Source organism: Rhipicephalus microplus, chromosome 5 (genome assembly GCF_043290135.1).
Source record: "Rhipicephalus microplus isolate Deutch F79 chromosome 5, USDA_Rmic, whole genome shotgun sequence".
NCBI lineage: Eukaryota > Metazoa > Arthropoda > Arachnida > Ixodida > Ixodidae > Rhipicephalus > Rhipicephalus microplus.
This window is the reverse complement of record NC_134704.1, coordinates 205,822,735-205,840,627: the sequence shown is the minus strand read 5'-3', so window position 1 is coordinate 205,840,627 and position 17,893 is coordinate 205,822,735.

Below are 17,893 nucleotides of genomic sequence, written 5' to 3'. Positions count from 1 at the left end.
GAGAGGACGGATGTCGTCTGCTGCTCAGCCGGAGCGAGTTGTTCTGTGGAACCAGTTCCTCGCAGCGCGCGCGTCAACTTCTCGACTCCACCCCCGTCCTCACGTGTCGAACGACGTCACTGGTCGCTCTGCCGCTTGTGCCGCTAGCGAATTTTTCCAACTCAAGCGAATTTCACAAGGGCGTCTAGTCGCCGCGGTTAAAACCTGTATTAGCCTTGCGCGGCAGCTTTCGCTCCGCTCTTGGACCAATATCGCTCGCATGTGAAACAGGCTTCAGAGTTGACTTACTCTGACGAAGGTCGTGCCATGGCCGAAACGTTAGTGAATACGATCCTTTTCTAAGGTGCCATCTGCAAGTTAATTCAATATAGAAAATACCCGGACCTGTCGTGCCTTCCCTTCAACTTCTATATTATATATATATATATATATATATATATATATATATATATATATATATATATATATATATATATATATATATATAGATAGATAGATAGATAGATATATATATATATATTGTAACGCCGACTGAAGGAGCGAGGAAAAAGAAGAGATCGGACGCTCTGGACCGCGAAGAAAATGGTGCAGCTGTTCCCTCAAACTGCGAGCTGCGTTCCACAAATATGAAACTCTCACCCTCGGTGAGTAGCAAGAACCGGTGCCTTGATTACGTCCGTGTAAAACTCTGATCCTCGCCAAATAACAAGAAACGAAGCCATGATGGCGTCTGTTTCCAATTCTCATTCTCGCCGAATGTCAGGAAACGGGGGCTTTGATGGCGTTCGTGTGGGCGTAGCTCCTGCTTAGGTGGTTGGTACTCGGGTGGCTACCACCGGGCGGGTCTGAGGAGCCAGGCCACGATCACGTAGGTCATGGCGGTTGACAAAGCCGTACTGGGTGGTGCCTTTGTCCTGAGCTACTCGTTCGGGAACTTCGTCATGGTGAAGGAAAATGCGGAGGAGGTACACAGTTACATCGCCTGCCGAATCACCATCGCTCGAGAGCGTCCGATCTCTTTTTCTTCCTCGCTCTTGCAGTCCGCCGCGTTACAATATATATATATATATATATATATATATATATATATATATATATATATTGCCTAGAAGCTGGCCTTCATCAGGATTAAAGGTACAGTTTGTCAGTTCTCAGGTTTATACAATCTCAAATCAGAGCAAGGAGGAACAAGAGAGAAAAAAAGAAAAAAGAAGAAAAGGAAAAGAACAGAAAAAAGAAAAAAAGAGAGAAAAAGAGTATAAGGTGGACTCCCCCCGTGCGCCCCTCCTCCACTCTTCCTTCCACTTCCCCCTTCATCTCTCTCCCCTTTCTCTCCTTCACCTTTCTGATTTCAGTGGTCTGTGTAGGCTTCCTTTCAGTAACGCATTCTTCACGACCAGACAGCGCCTCCTGGCTCTGGCGGTTCGGTGTGGGGCAAAAAAGAGCTTTTTTAGGAAGTTGTAAGCCTTTAACTACTGGGCGCCCCGTCAACAGTTCTTCGTAGAAAGAGGGGTGCCGCGTATTGCGGCAGAGGCTGGTAAGCGGGCTTTTTAGGAAGTTTTAAGCCTTTAACTACTCGGCGACCCGTCAACACTTCGTCGTATTGATTGATTGATTTGTGGGGTTTAACGTCCCAAAATCACCATATGATTATGAGAGACGCCGTAGTGGAGGGCTTCGGAAATTTCGACCACCTGGGGTTCTTTAAGGTGCACCCAAATCTGAGCACACGGGCCTATAACATTTTCGCCTCCATCGGAAATGCAGCCGCCGCAGCCGGGATTCGAACCCGCGACCTGCGTGTGAGAGCCGAGTACCTTAGCCACTAGACCACCGCGGCGGGGCAACACTTCGTCGTAGAAAAAGGGTTTCCGCGTACTGCGGCAGAGGCTGGTAAGCGGGCGCAATGCATATTCCTTGCCCGCTTCTGGATTACGTGGGCAGTAGGGGCCTGCCGGCTGTGCACAGGGTTTCTGTTGGGCATGTCATGCATGGCACAATTGATTGGGTAGTAAAATAAAACAGAAAACAGACGACAGCTGTATCCTGGAAGAGTAGCTATGCTTGGAATTTTTTTGAGTTGTCCAGTGCGCTAAGCAGCTGCAGTGCCGTGAACTCAGTTACTATTTTCATTATTGCCGTTATTGTTTTCTAATGCTTTAATTGCTGCAAGTGCACCAGTATTCTCGTTTATTCCTCCATAGAGGGTATATATATATATATATATATATATATTGTGGATGTTTGTTACTTATATCGTTCTAATCCCTGCATGATTATAATCACCATCATCCGCTTGTCTCATAGTCCTCATTGCCACTCTGTGTCATCATCATCGTCACCGTCTGTGTACTGGCTCTGCCCGTTCGTTTTGCGAGGTCTTTCCTCGAATAAAGGCTGACGCAGCCAAGACTACCAACATTTCATACGTGGTGGAGGTGGAGTTTCGGTCTTCTGACCTCCCGTAGGCCGCTCTACCCCCTGGAGTTTCGTTCAGGCCGCTGTTTGCGCCCAGAAAGGTAGCATGTCCCAGACCAAGCCTGCCGGCGTTGATGTCATCAACCACGCACCACCACAAGCTGCCCTTCCTACTTACATACACGGACATCAGCGGGAACCCCCGCTCTTCGCTGGTCTTCGGGGCGAAGACGTAGAAGATTAGCTCGATGGCTACGACCGCATAAGTGCAGCTAATAGGTGGGACGAGGCCGCCGAACTGCGTTACGTGCCTTTTTATCTGACCGGAGTTGTGAAGACATGGTATTTTAACCACATCGTTGACTTTCCTGACTGGGCTACCTTCCAGCAGCAGCTGCGACAAGTCTTTGGGACACAGGACATTCAATCCGCCGTCGCGAAGAGGACACTCGATACTCACCGGCAACATCCCCGTGAATCCTACACTTCATACATCGAGGATGTCCTCGCACTGTGCCGGCCTGTCAATCAATCCATGCCGGAATCAAAGTGCGCCATATATTTAAAGGCATTGGTCCTGTTTCCTTCAATGCCCTCGTTGTGCAAAACGAAGCTACCATCGCTGATGTTGTGATGACATAGCAGTGCCTTGATGTGCTGGACTCCGTTTGCCTCCAACTGGACATTGGCGACCACCATTCCATGTCTTATGCGCATCTGCGTGATCTCACCCGGGACTATATACACGAAGAATCGCGGTCTATGGGCTTCACACCTCCTACACCGCATCCTACACAGTCTACGGGAGTGCCCTTTCGTGACATCATCAGGGAGGAACTTACATCCCTGACTGGCTCTGCGCCCGTACAGACACCTGCTTCTCGGCCTATATCCACGTACCCTCAATTTGCTGCCGCATCTCCCAGTGACGCACACGTGACATTGCCGCTGCCATCCTACGCGTCAGTTACTGCCGCTACCCCGGTAAGTTACCATTTCTTGCCACCTGACCCTTCGGCCTACCTGACCGCGCTATCTCCAGGTGCCCCGAATGCCTTCTATTCCCCACTGTGGCGCTCGTCTCGCCCTATCTGCTACTACTGTGACTATCGCGGCAACATATTTTGTTTTTGCCGAAAGCGCCAGCAAGATGAACGTCGGAACGACGTGCGCGTACGGGATTTGTACACTGGGGCGTCTTATCAAGGTCGGCGTTATTCGTATCCCCCGCACTGGTCTCCAATTCCTCCGGCATTGACTGCACCACGGAACAGCCGCAACACAAAGCGCCGCTCGCCTTTGCCCTTCCGCCATTCCACTTCTCCACCTCGGCCCACCTCATTCTCCTCTGATATTCTTTCGGAAAACTAATTGATGCAGTTAGTGGAGGAAAAACTGCATTCGGAATTAAAACTGAAATTCCTCCATCAGGCCCGTGTAACGTGGTTTCTGTAAAAGTGGAAGGAGTTGAGTCGGTGCTTTGTTGGACACTGGTGCAACATTGTCTGTTATACGTACTGATATGTGTGAACATTCGAACAGAGTAGTGACGCCTTACGATGGTCCCACGTTAGTTGCTGCACAGGGGAAGATCGTTCGCCCTTCCGCGTTTTGTACTGTGCGAGTTTTCATCGACAGCGTCCGCCATCATGTCCAGTTTGCTGTCCTGCCCCGCTGCTCTCACCAACTAATTTTAGGGTGGGATTTTCTATCCTCTGCTTCTGTGGAGATTTGCTGTGGACAACGCGTCGTTCACTTCGCTGACACCGACTACATGTTTGACGACGACAATCAGAAGCCACTTCATCTGGTCGCTGCTAAAGACATCGAACTGCCGCCACTACAAGAGAAAATTGTCAGATTTACATCCAACGACATCTATCACGGTGATGTATTGGTCTCACCATCACCACTTTACGTTCGTAAAGGTATAGCTCTTCCGTCCAGTGTCGTTCGTTTTTGCAATGGCTCGGCACGTGTCACCGCCGTCAACTCTACACCGGAGAAGATCTTACTGCCACAGGGCACTACTGTGGCCCGAGTTGCCCCCTTTGAGCCTTTATTTATCACGCCACTTCAGGCCATCGCATCCGAAGAACCTTCCCTCGGTGATCATGTACCTTCCTCTACGTTTACCACCGCTATCAGCAGCGACTTGACAAATTCACAGAAGCAGCTGCTCGCATCGGTACAGAAACATGCAAAATCCTTCGATATTTGCTCGTCTAAGCTGGGCCGCACTAATACTACAACACACCGAATTCAAACCGTTGGGACATCTATCGTACACCGCCGACCCTACCTGTAGTGGTGGTGAAAACCTATTTCTTTATTTATTTACATGAAATTTTCTGCGGAGAATCTTCGAGTAGTCGGAGATGCTTGGCTTTCGGTGGGGGGGGGGGGGGGTGGGGCTTAGTCCAGGGCTCCGCTTGCAGCAGCCGCTCTGCAGGCGAGGTTGATCAGACTCAACTGATCATCCAGGTTCTCGCTGGCCAGCAGCTCCTCCCATCGCTCCGCTGTTGGATTTTGTACTGGTTGTAAGGCTGTAATGGCCTGACACCCTCATGTGACGTGGTACAGAGTGGCTTTAGCTGAACACCATGGGCAGAGATATGAATATGCCGAGGGGTCGCTTTTACTCGGGACGTGCAAGTTTGGAAACGTTCCGGTTTGAATTTGCCTCCAGCTGACCGATTCCTCTTTATTTAGTGTTCGGTGTGGTAGTGAATAAGCTTTCCTAAGTCCTCTGTAATGGTTTAGGATGGCCGAATAGTAGCAAGGGACCGGAACCGTAGACCGGAGAGGTAGTTGCGGCAACCTGCTTGAAAGTCCGTGAGAACTGTCAGCGAGCTTCGTTGTCTGTAGCCGAGTGCGAGAGCAAGCGCGATGGCAGTTTCTTCAGCATCGGTGATGTTGTGGCACCGCACGGAAGCGCTGGTACGTTCTGTGAGTGTGTGGTCCATGACTGTGGCTACAGCCTTATTGTTTGCATGGTCGTAGTTGGCGGCGTCAACATAGTACGTAGTGTTCTTGTGTGCATAAGTTCGCTCGAGGGCTTCCACTCTGGCTTACCGTCAGGCCTGATGTAGTCGGGGATCCATATTGCGGGGGATGAGAGCGACATTATCAGTGGCACGAAGTTGGTCCGGAATGGGCTTGCGACGAGCTGTGTCGTGAAACTGGCTGATGTAGCCAAGGCGTAGGAGCAGGTCATGGCCTGTAGGTGTTTGCGTGAGCCGTTGCAGTTGTGTGGCGAGTTTCGCTTCACAAAGCTTTTCAAAGGTGTTGTGTAGGCCCAATGCGAGAAGCTTGCTAGAAAGAGTACCCGGTGGTAGCTTGAGTGCCGCTTTGTAGGCCTTGCGGAGCATTGCGTCTACTTGGCCCTGTTCGCTTTTGGGGAGGCGTTGGTAGGGCAAGCTGTATGTCACCCTACTGACCACGAGGCTACGTATGAGTTTCAGGGTGTCCTCCTCGCGCATGCCATGGCGACGAGTGGCTACCCGAGATATCATTCGGACCACTTGCAGTGTAGTGGTGCGGAGAAGGGGAAGTGTGTGACTCACATGACAGTTCGACTGTACCCACATGCCTAATATTTGAATGGTGGATTTCACTGGGACTTGTTTGCCAGCAAGGACAACCTGGAGGCGGGAGCCTTGGTTGTTCTGCGCCGATGGTGAGAGCTTGTGTCGATAAATTCGTAGAAGCTCAGATTTTTCTGTTGCATAGGCCAGGCTTCGTGCCGGCGCGTATTGTTCGACGCATGTGGCTGCCTGCTGCAGGTTATATTCTTTTTCTCCAAGAGACCCCCCCGTGGCCCAGACGATTATATCGTCCGCATACTATATGTGATGGATGCCATCGGTGCGGTGGACTTCATGTGCCAGGCCAACCATAGCTACAATAAAGAGTAGCGGGGAAATCACTGAGCCCTGCGGGGTGCCCTTGTTCAGATTCCCGATAACGTGTGATCGGATGGAGCCGAGACCGACTGTGGCAGTGCGGTCCGACAAGAAGGCGTGAACATAACTGTAGACGCGCTGCCTACAATGAAGAGTCTCGAGGCCCTCATGTATGGCCTGGTGGCTAACGTTATCAAATGCGCCCTTAAGGTCTAAAGTCAAGATAATGTTTTCTCCTTGCTGGGGGGCGTTATCAATGATTTATTTTAATTGTAGCAGTACAACCTGCGTTGAAAAATTTGCCTGGAACCCGTACATTGAGTGCGGGAAAAGGTCATTGTCTTAGAGGTAGTCTTGCAATCGATTAGTGATGACGCGCTCGAAGAGTTTACCAAGGAGGAAGTGAGGGATATTGGTCGGAGGTTGTCGATCTGAAGTTTTTTGCTCGGCTTCGGTATCATGATGACCTCCGCGTGCTTCCATTCAGCAGGAAGCGTGCCACGTTGCCAATGATCATTGAAAAACGCCGTGATTTCTCGTACGGCGCTGTCGTTGAGGTTCCTGATAAGGGAGTACGTGATTCCGTCTGCCCCAGCAGCTGTGTGTCGATTGCTGCTGCGAATGGCTGCGTAAACTTCGTCCACTTTTATTGGTTGGTCGAGAGTGTCATTGGCACGCCCACGATACGCAGCCTGAGATGCGGGTGGGTAGAAATCGCCAAAGCATTTCCGCCGGACATGATCCAGCAGCTCATCGTCTGTACCCTCAAAGGCGTGTATGAGGCGCAAAACTGACTTATTTGTCTCATTTTTTGTTCGAGTGGGGTCCATCAAAGCACGCGGAATGTGCCACGTGCGGGCCGTGCCCGATGAGCCTCGAAGAGAGTCGCTAAACTGCGCCCAATTGAGTCGCGCCAGTTCAATAGCGTACTGCTCTGCTTGAGTGGTGAGTGCAGCGATCATTAGATGAGGCGTCGGTTATGTTTTTGCGTTCTCCATCTGCGGATGAGGCTCCTTCGGGCTTCCTACAGATGTAGCAGATGGCCGTCCTCTTCCGGCAGTGCAGGTGTTCTGTTAATGGTGGTGGTCCAACGCTTTCAAATTTCTTTAAGTTGGGTGCACCAGTTGGTGAAGCTTGTGAGGCTGTCGAGTGAATGTTCGCTCTCACGACGAAAGGTGTCCCAGTTTGTGATGCGTGCTTCTCCAACGACCGACGCGCTGCGCTCTCTGCAACTTTTGTGCGGAGAATGAAGTGGTCGCTGCCCAAGGATTCTTGAAGGTTGTCCCAGTTATAGTTTGCAGGGCCACGGGCGAAGGTGAGATCGGGGCAAGTGTCCCTGCACACACTGTTGCCGATCCGGGTAGGGAACGCGGAATCTGTCAGCAGTTCAAGCTGAAACTTTTCAGTGGCAGCCGCAAGCTGTTTGCCTTTGACATCCGAACGGTTGTAACCCCAGCATTCGTCGAGAGCGCTGAAGTCGCCGAGCAGCAAGAATTCTTTTCCCTGGGCCAATCTGCAGGCACCTTGGACGAGGGCACGGAAATCAGTGGTGTTTTGCTTAGGGGCGCTATATACGTTGACAATGATGATACTTCGCTTTTCTCCTTTCTTTTTTTCCTGAGAACTAGCTCCCCAATCAAATGTTCTATGTTGGTGTCTGGGATGTTGTCTAAGCCAACTGCGGTTAGCAGCTTTTTCAACCAGGATGACCGCTTTGCCCTTTGTTTGACTATTATAGGACTCATAACCTGAAAATATGGGTGGCGTTCCGGGCTTCTGAAGCACTATGACATCTGGCAGAGCAAGGTGTGTGTTAATGTACTGTTGGAGGAGGTTCCGCTTTCTGCGGAAGCCGCGGCAGTTCTATTGCCAGACTTCTAAATGTTCGCCAATGAGTGGGGCTGTGCTGCCCATGGTTAATTCGTTGAGTGGAAAGGTGTGGCTATCGGTATCTCGGCTTGCGACTCCGATGTAGGGGTGAGGGTGAGGGCGCTGCGTGTCAGTGCGGGGGTAGCGACGATTTCGGATGCATGTGATTTCAATCCTAGTCTATTGTATCCTTGATCTGTCGTGGCGTGCGAGCTACGAGTGGCCCTCTTCCTGCGTATGTTTTCGCCTTTTTCAGCAATTTGCGCCTCGAAGCGTGTCTCGAGAGAGTCGAGGTGTTCTCCGAACTGCGTGAATAGGGCACTGAATTGTCGTGATAGTTGCTGCGCGAGCGTTGAGAGCACTTCGCGTAACTCTTCGCGTGTGACTGTGGTGCCCGATTCAGCAAAAATTGATAGCGCCGTTTCAGGGATTTTCTGTATTTTGGAGGAGGTTGGAGGTTTTTTTCGGGGGAGTTGGACGGCGATCCAAGACGCGCCATTAGGGCATGAAGTTGAGAACTGTCCTTGCCTTGACGTGCCCTGACGGCCGCCAGCTCCTGTTTGAGTTTTATGTTTTTCGCGAGAAGGTGTTCGTATGCGGTGGACAAGGTATTGAGTGGAGCGATGGGAGGATCTACATTTGCTGACCAGCTCACCTTATTGTCAGCACCGGCTCATGGAGTGGGATTGGGCTTCTCATTATGTTTGCTGGAGGCGTCCTGGGAGTGTGGACGGGTGGGTTGCTTCTGCTGCTGCTGTCCCTTGGTCATCTGGTTCTTCGGATGCTGTCGCTGCTGCTGCTGTCGCTGCTGTGGCTGCTGCTGTTGGCCAGGTTCCTGAGAAGGGAGGGGCGGGAAGGACTGTGACCTCGAGCGTGATCTGGAGTGGCTGCATGAGGTCTCCTTTTCCTTGCTGAACCACCTGCGTTTGGGAGTGGGTGGGTTACGATGGGGGTTGCGGCCCCTGGCTGGTGCTGCTGGTTGAGGAGGTCGCCGTGGGCGCGGGGCCTTTAGTCTCTGAGAGCACTTTTTGGCGCCCGTTAAGTGGGCATCTCCACAGAAGTGACATTTGGGAGCACAGGGGTGACCGTCAACAGGAGTTGAGAATACCACACTGCCGACACACGGGAGTGTTTGGCGTGGGGCATACGTCTAAGCGGTGACCCGGTGGTAAGCAGACTTGACAGGCTTGTCGCGTCGGCTTGTACGGGTGGCAGGCCACCTCCCCACAGTAATATAGTACATATCGGGGCAGAAGGGGGCCTTCAAAAGTGATCACGGCAGATTTGGTAGCACCAAGCATTCGTGCACTATGCACTGTCACTCCGTGCGTGCTCACACAGAGGTTGGCGGTGAGTTCTTCCGGAGTTGTGCCGGGGTCTATCCCATGAATAACTCCCCGCAAGGTGCCCTCAGGGGCCGCCACATAGGTTTTGAATTCGTAGGTCTTCCTCTCAAGCGTGAGGGTGGTGATCCGACGAAGAATTTCGGCCGTCTCAACATGTGGGGGGCTGGCAATAATGATGTTCGACCTGGAGCGAGTACGTATAATGAAATGATCACCAGTACAATGTTGTCGAGAATTGCCCGCCACTGCTACGGCTTGGGAGATTTGATGCATAGTGAAGTTTCTAATGGCCAGGCCCTTTTTCGGGAGCATGATGATTTTTATGTCCGTGCGTGAAAGCGGTGGCGGCTTGCGTCGTAGCTGGCGCGGCTTTGTTACGGGTGTTGGTTGTTCGCGCCGGTGCGACGCCAGCCGCGTCTGCCAGTGCAGCAGGAGCAGCCGCAGCTGCCCCGGCGTTGACGTGGCTGGGCGGAGTGCTTGCAGGACCGGCAGGCTGCATCAATTCTGCTCGAGCTTTGCGAATTTTTTCTGGCGTTGACGCTGGCGACAGAAAATCGCCAGTTTTCAGTTGGTGTCGGTGTCTCTCGCTGGTGCCAGCGATGCAGACGATATGGGATGGTGCACGGCAACTTCATCTTCGCTTGCCGAAGTGAGCTCGTCGAGGTCGAGAGATTCCGTGTTAACATGGGTGTCGTTGGGGCTGAATGCAGATTGAACGCATCCGGTAGTAGTCATGTCAGCAATTGGCGTAGTGCTAGCGTCAATATTGTTGTGAAAGGGGTCCCGCCGTTAGGCCAAGTCACTCGTACTCGCACAGGTGAGCTGGGTCGACGCTTAGGCCCAGCGGCCCAGCGCCCACATGGGTTCTTCTGAAGACGATAGAGAAAAATGGAGATGCTGCACAGCCTCGAGAAGGGTGTGCGGTTCCCAGGACAGTTAAAACTTGATGATCCGACACAGTACCAGCGACGATATTGGAGTAATCCGGTCAACGAAAGCACACGTTCGACGGAGCGTATGCGACGCGCGTCCGCTCGCTCCGGCATCCAAACGCTGAATGATCGTCGGAGCCGACCCCACCACGTGCCTCTAGCTGAGAGAAAAATTATAAAATAAAATGTTGCTGACATGCTTGAACGGGAAGTCATCCGTCTCTCTTCAAGACCTTGGTCGTCTCTTATTATTTTGGTCCGTAAAAAGGATGGCTCTGTGCGTTTTTGCGTGGACTACCGGGCACTCAATAAGATCACACGTGAGGACGTGTACCCTATGCCACGCATTGACGACGCCTTTGATTCCCCTACAATGCGCGAAATTCATCTCAAGCATCGACTTATGTTCTGGATACTGGCAGATCCCCATGCATGAAGACAATAAGGAATAAACGGCGTTCGCAACCTCCGAAGGGCTATGTGAATTCAACGTGATGCTTTTCGCCTCCGCAACGCACCCTCTGCAACGCACCCTCTGCAACGCACCCGCGACTTTTGAGCGCATGATAGATACCGTGCTGCGCGGCCTGAAATCGAGAAGTTGCCTTCGCTCCCTGGACGAAATTATTATCTATTCGTCAACGTTTCCTGAGCACCTGGAACGATTGAATCAAGTTCTGACGTGCCTTGCCAGTGCCGGGCTTCAAATGAACACTGAAAATGCTCTTTCGCTAGGAAATCTATCAAAGTCTTAGGACACGTCGTTAGCAAAGATTGCATCTGGCCTGACCCTGACAAGTTTTTTGCAGTCCTTCACTTTCCGCGTCCCGAAAAACCAAAGGAGCTTCTCAGTTTCCTTGGCCTCACCTCCCATTTTCGCCGCTTTATCGAGAACTTCGCTTCCATTGCTGCTCCATTACACCAACTACTTGCTTCCCACGTCCCCTTTCTGTGGTCTCAAGAATATCAAACGGCATTCGACCTGTTGAAGCGGGCAGTCACGTCAGAACCTCTGGTCTACAACTTTGACGAAGCCGCACCGACTATCCTTCATACCGACGCTAGCAGCCTTGGTATAGGAGCCGTTATTCTACACCGCGACAAGTCTTCCCTAGAGAAAGTGGTTGCATATGCCAGTCGCGTACTCACCCCTGCCGAAAAGTACTCCACGATAACTGAGCAAGAGTGTTTGACAGTGGTTTCGTCGGTGAAAAAGCTCCGTCCCTGACTCCACGACCGTCACTTCACAATCGTTACGTTATGCTGGCTTTCCACACGGAAGAAATTGTCCGGACGCTTGGGTTTGTGGATACTACGCTTGAAGATTACGACTTTGACGTAACTTACAATTCAGGTAGAACACATCAAGACGCGGACGCTTTATCTCTTTGTCCGCTTCCAACTACCCTTATTAGCGTTGGTTAGAGCTCAACCACCACATCTACCAAAGCTCATACGCTCGCATTAACAAGGCAACCCTTTTCGGACGACGAGCCAACATTTATCTCCCGTCTGCGGTCCGATTCATACTTCAGAAGCATGATGGACAACATTTCGGGAGTTTCTCATCCACCAAACGCGCGACTTCGTTGGCAACTCCTGCACTTTAAGCTGGACAATGGGATTCTCTACCGCCATGTCTACGACCCTGACGGTCAGCGCTGGGTTCCTGTACTGCCACGCTCTCTTCGACTTCAGGCGCTCGAAACCTTCCAATATGACTTGACATTGGCCTGTCATTTCTTCTAGTGTAGCGTGGTACGTCGGTTCCTGCTACCCATGCCAGCGTCGTAAACTCCCCACGTCTCCACCTGCTGGACCTCTACAGCCCCTTCCGTGCCTTCAAAGCCGTTCGAGGTATTAGGTGTCGTCCTTTACGGGCCTCTCGCCGTCACATCTGCTGGCCAACGATGAATAGTGACCGCCGTGGACCACCTGACACGCTACGCTGAGACTTCCACGGTTATTACAGGCTCAGCTGTGGAAGTCGCAGACATTATTCTTCACGTCATAATCCTGCATCATGGGGCTCCTCTTGTGTTGCTTAGTGACCGCAACAAAGTGTTCTTGTCACAAATGGTAAATGAAGTACTGCGTGCTTCTGGAACTACTCACAAGACAGCTTCAAGCTATCACCCTCAGACAAATGGTCTCACAGAAAGATTTCACCGAACCCTTGCTGACACGATAGCCGTTTACGTCCAACCCGACCACAAAAACTGGGATACTCTTTTACCATTCCTGACATTCGCTTACAACACCACCGTTCAGCGAACAACTTGCCACTCACCATTTTACTCGTGTACGGACGCACCCCGACTACCTTTCTCGATGTCTTTTTCTGTAACAGCCAAGGAAATTCATATCAGTCTTCTAGCAAAGAATAGATTTCCTGCCTGGCCCATTCTCGCAATCAGGGTCGCCTCAATACTGAAGCGAGACAGCACGAGCGGAAGATCATCTATGACGCATCCCACCACGTTGTGTCTTTTCAACCAGGTGACGAGGTGCTGCTTTTGACACTTATTCGCTTTCCTGGTCTCTGTGACAAATTCCAGCCATTCTTCATCGGACCATATATTGCTTCAGAACAGACTTCGCCGGTAAATTATTGTGTCACACCAGTTGTCGCCCCAACATACCGCTGCTACCGCAGCTCAGAGATTGTCCACGTTTGTCGCATGAAACCTTTCACTCGACGTACCCCATCACTTTGACTTACGGCGGCTAGGGTGTCCGCTTCCAGGTGGGGGGAATTAGTGTGGGTGTTTGTTACTTACATCGTTCTCATCCCTGCATGATCACAATCACCATCATTCGCTTGCCTCTTTGTCCTCATTGGCTCTCGGGGTCATCATCATCGTCATTTTCTGTGTACTAAATCTGCCCGTTCGTTTTGCGAGATCTTACCTCAAATCAACGCTGACGCAGCCAAGACTATCAAGACTTCATAACTTATATATAAGGGAAAGAAGTGTATACCTGAGGGCTCGTTTTTCCGTGTTTAGACATGATAGTAACGAGCTCTTACAGACAATAATTTCAAGATTATTTGATGCGATTATTCGAAAGTGCATTAAGAGGGTCTTGGGCCTTCCAAACAACACAAATGAGGAAAAGCTCAAGGCTCTTGGTATGCATAATACATTTAGTGAGATTGCAGAAGCGCAACAAACAGCACAAGCTGCACGACTGTCCTCTTCCGAAGCTGGGAGACGTATCCTGGAGTTTCTGGGCTGCGAACCAACTATGGTAGCAGACAAAAAGATACAGCTTCCACCCAAATTGAGGGAGCAGATTACGGTCACACAAATTCCTAGAAATGTTCACCCTCTCTACAATGTCGGCCGCCGGGCCGCTAGGGCTAGGTCGCTCCTCAGTTTCGTCGCTGCCACCCCTGAACTTGTGGCGTTCGTTGACGCAGCACAGTATCCCGGCACAACCAATTTCGTGGCTGTGGTCACTGACCTTCACGGTAAAATCCTCACAGCAGCATCTCTTCGAGATACCACGCCGGCTAGGGCAGAGCAGGCTACTATAGCAATGGCCGTGGCGATTCCCATGCGCACGCGCATTTTCACTGATTCTCGAGCTGCTGCACGAGCGTTCATGACTGGGTCAGTCTGTGAACAGGCGGCCCATCTTCTTACCAAAAGACCACATTGCACGGAAATTGACGGCCACATCACCTGGTTTCCTGCCCACATGGGCAAGGATGTCCACCCTGTTATCCCCAATGCCAATGAGCTTGCCCATGCCCGAGCACGCGAACTGTCCCACCGTGACGGGCAATCGGCATCTAATTTTGGGGATGGCATCCGGCAGCTTGATTCGCTCCTCACCTTTAACGAAATTTGCAAAAATTATCAATTGGCCAGGCGTAGCTTTCCGCTCCCATACCGGCAACTCTCTAGGGCCCAGTCAGTCACTTTAAGAATGCTGCAAACGGGTACTTACCCGTCGCCTTTAGTGTACAGCAAGTTTATCGACAGCATAAAGCCGCAATGCCCTCATTGCGAAGAGAGACGTTGCACGTTACCCCACATGCTCTGGCAAAGCGCGGCGCTGCGCGATGGCGAGCCTCTCAGCACAGAAGCTGCCTGGAGGACGGCAATTACCAGCTCGGACCGACAGGTCCAAATCCGGGCTGTCCAGAGGGCCCGCAATTTGGCGGAGGGGCTCGCTCTTCCTGTCCCCACGTGGGTGCGGCCCGCAGCCGACCCTCCCTCTTGAGGGGAATCGGCTCCTCAGGACAATTTGTAAATAAAGTTCATTGACTGACTGACTGACAATAATTTCAAGAATTGTATAGGGGAAGTTATTAGAACCAATGTAATGTAAACAAGAAGAAAGAAAAGGGGTGAAAAATAACTTGCCGTGAGCGGGAATTGAACCTATGATCTTCGAATAACGCTTTCGATGCTCTAGTCACTAAGCTATTATGACGGTCATCCCTCCAGCCACTTTATTGAGTTTATATGTGAATTTAACGTTAGAGTGTCAGTAAGCGCCATCTGTAGCCACCGCCGCGAGAGTAGAACAGCCTTTTATGAGCCTGTGTGGCGTCACGTAGCACGTGAACTTATTACGAGTGGGCAGCTGACGAATAGTCGCTCGTTTACAACCTAACACGGCACCAAGTCTGCCAGTACGAGTAGGTTTTTCGCCAAAGTTTTCGTTCTTCTTATTTACATTACATTGGTTCTAAGAACTTGAACTGTACGTTCTTTGGCCTTTTTGTCTGTGGTCTGTTAGATGTCATTACTCTCTCTCTCTCTCTCTCTCTCTATATATATATATATATATATATATATATATATATATATATATATATATATAGAGAGAGAGAGAGAGAGAGAGAGAGAGTTGTTAGTATGACATGTGCATCAACTCGCATTACATGGAGGAATCAGTGCAACACTGTCACAGCTTAGAACGAAATATTGGATAATCGAAGAAAGGCAGCTGGTGAAGAAGGTTATTCATGGATGTTTAAAGGGCCAACTATTTGACGCTAACCCACCTAATAAAGACACAGGACCTCTGCTTGCTGACAGGGTAAACCACCCACAACAATTTGAAGTGACTGGTGTTGATTTTACAGGCCTGAGGCTTATAAAAGACGCCGTGAAAGGTATGACAAAACTGCACATGACGGTATTCGTGTGTGCAACAACAAGAGCTGTATATCTTAAAGTTGTCGACAACTGTAAAACAGAAGCATACTTACATGCATTCACAACATATACAGCGTGAACAGGCTTATGTCACATAATATATAGTGACCACGCAAGGACGTTCAAGAAAGCCAATAGAGAAATCAATAGTATGCTGAAGGAGTTACAAGAAGAAGTCTCTAGAAGAGCTAACCAAGGAGATAAAAAATCGCCTTGCCGTGCTGGTCTAGTGGCTAAGGTACTCGGCTGCTGACCTGCAGGTCGCGGGTTCGATTCCCGGCTGCGGCGGCTGCATTTCCGATGGAGGCGGAAATGTAGGCCCGTGTATTCAGATTTGGGTGCACGTTAAAGAGCCCCAGGTGGTCAAAATTTCCGGAGCCCTCCCCTACGGCGTTTCTCATAATCAAATGGTGGTTTTGGGACGTTAAACCCCACAAATCAATCAATCAAGGAGATAAAATAAAGTGGAAGTTTATCGCCGAAAAAGCGCCTTGGTGGGGAGGCTTCAATGGAAGGATAATGCGAAGCATGAAATCATGAATGAGGAAAGTCTTCGTAAAAAGACTGCTAACCAGGGAAGAGATGGAAACACTAATCACTGAAGTTGCAGCGGTGCTGGACAGGCCATTAACTTATGTATGCAGCGAACCAAATGAGCCCCTACCTATTGTGCCGGCTGACTATATAGGTGGAAAATATACTTCCAGGCAATGAAGAAGACCAACACCAAGTCCACAATAAAGAAGCCTGGAGGAAGCGGCAAACCGCCATGAAAAATTGGTTGAAAAGGCAAAACAAGAAATATATGTAGGAATCGAGAGAGCAAACTGACGCAAGTAAACAAGAAAGGAGAGTGAACGAAGAAGACATCGTATTGCTTGGTTCACGCACTCCTAAATTACTTTGAAACCTGACTAAAGTCATGGAAGTTTATTGAGGAGTCGACGGGAAGATACGCTCCTGCGTTTTGAAAACCAATGGAGAGCTTGTTCGGAGACTTGTACAACATATCAACCAACTTGAAGGTTGTTTCCAATGAGGAGAACAAAACTTCATGCTGGCCGAAGCTATTGAATCTCGCTGAAGACAAGGAGAAGAAGAAGACAAAGGGCATGGAAGAGTGCGCACGTTACTAAGCAAAATAAAAAAAACTCTTGCTTTTCGTTTGCACCAAACGCAGTCCACGCAGTCCACGCTTGTCTAGTCTCGTTCCTACGACACTATCTACCTAAAATGCCGTCTGCGAGTGAAGTTACATAGTGCGTCCTAACCCTTTCTTTCAGGAAGTGTAAATTTCAACCAATGAACATTGTTCACTTTTTTTCTCTTGACTTCATGCCCCCAGTTCTTTGTTTAGCTGGATCAAAATTGTTAAGTCCTTATTTTAGGAAAAGTAAAAGACCTAAACAAAATGTGGTTTTAGAACCACTTCGCCGTGACATTTACTTTCGTCTACTACAAGCTGGTCTGGCTGCGAATGGCGTAGTTTTTTCTCAAAGAAACTTTTGGTTGGAGTTTTCTCACTTCTCTAGCCCCATCACTATAAAGTAGGCAAAATTTTACCTTAGTCCTTATTTTTTCTATATTTTGAAGAGAATAAGAATGTAATAATTGAAACAAACTGTTTTCTAAGCAACAGAGTGCAACTGTTTATTCGAACGTGCTATTGCTTTTTTCGTTTTAGTACCTAACACGAAAGCCCCGCCATGGTGGTGTAGTGGTTAGGGTAATCGGCTGCTGACATGTAGGTTGCGGGATCGAATACAAGCTGTGGCGGATGCATTTCTAATCAAGGCTGAATTATTGTAGGCCCATGTGCTCAGATTTGGGTGTATGTTAAAAAACCCCAGGTGGTCGAAATTTCTGGAGCCCTCCACTACGGCGTCTCTGATAACCATATGGTGGTTTTGAGATGTTAAAACCCACATATTAATCATCAGCCTAACAGGGAAGAGAAAAAAAACAATACATCAAAAAAGTTAAAAACAAAAAAAAATTATGATTTTACTCGATTTGAACCAGCGACAACGAGCTGCGCACGCGTGCATGACATTGTGGCGTTAGCCGGCTAAGCTAAACAGACTTTCTTTTCTCGTTATAAGCTAAGCTAAACAAACACGTGATGAGGCCGTGTGTTATTTGTTATGTAAAAGCGCTCATGCACTAGCATTAAAATGAGTAGTCGCATATTCATCTAAGACATGCGACCATACTTATCAGTGCGTTCATATGTTTTAAGATTGTAT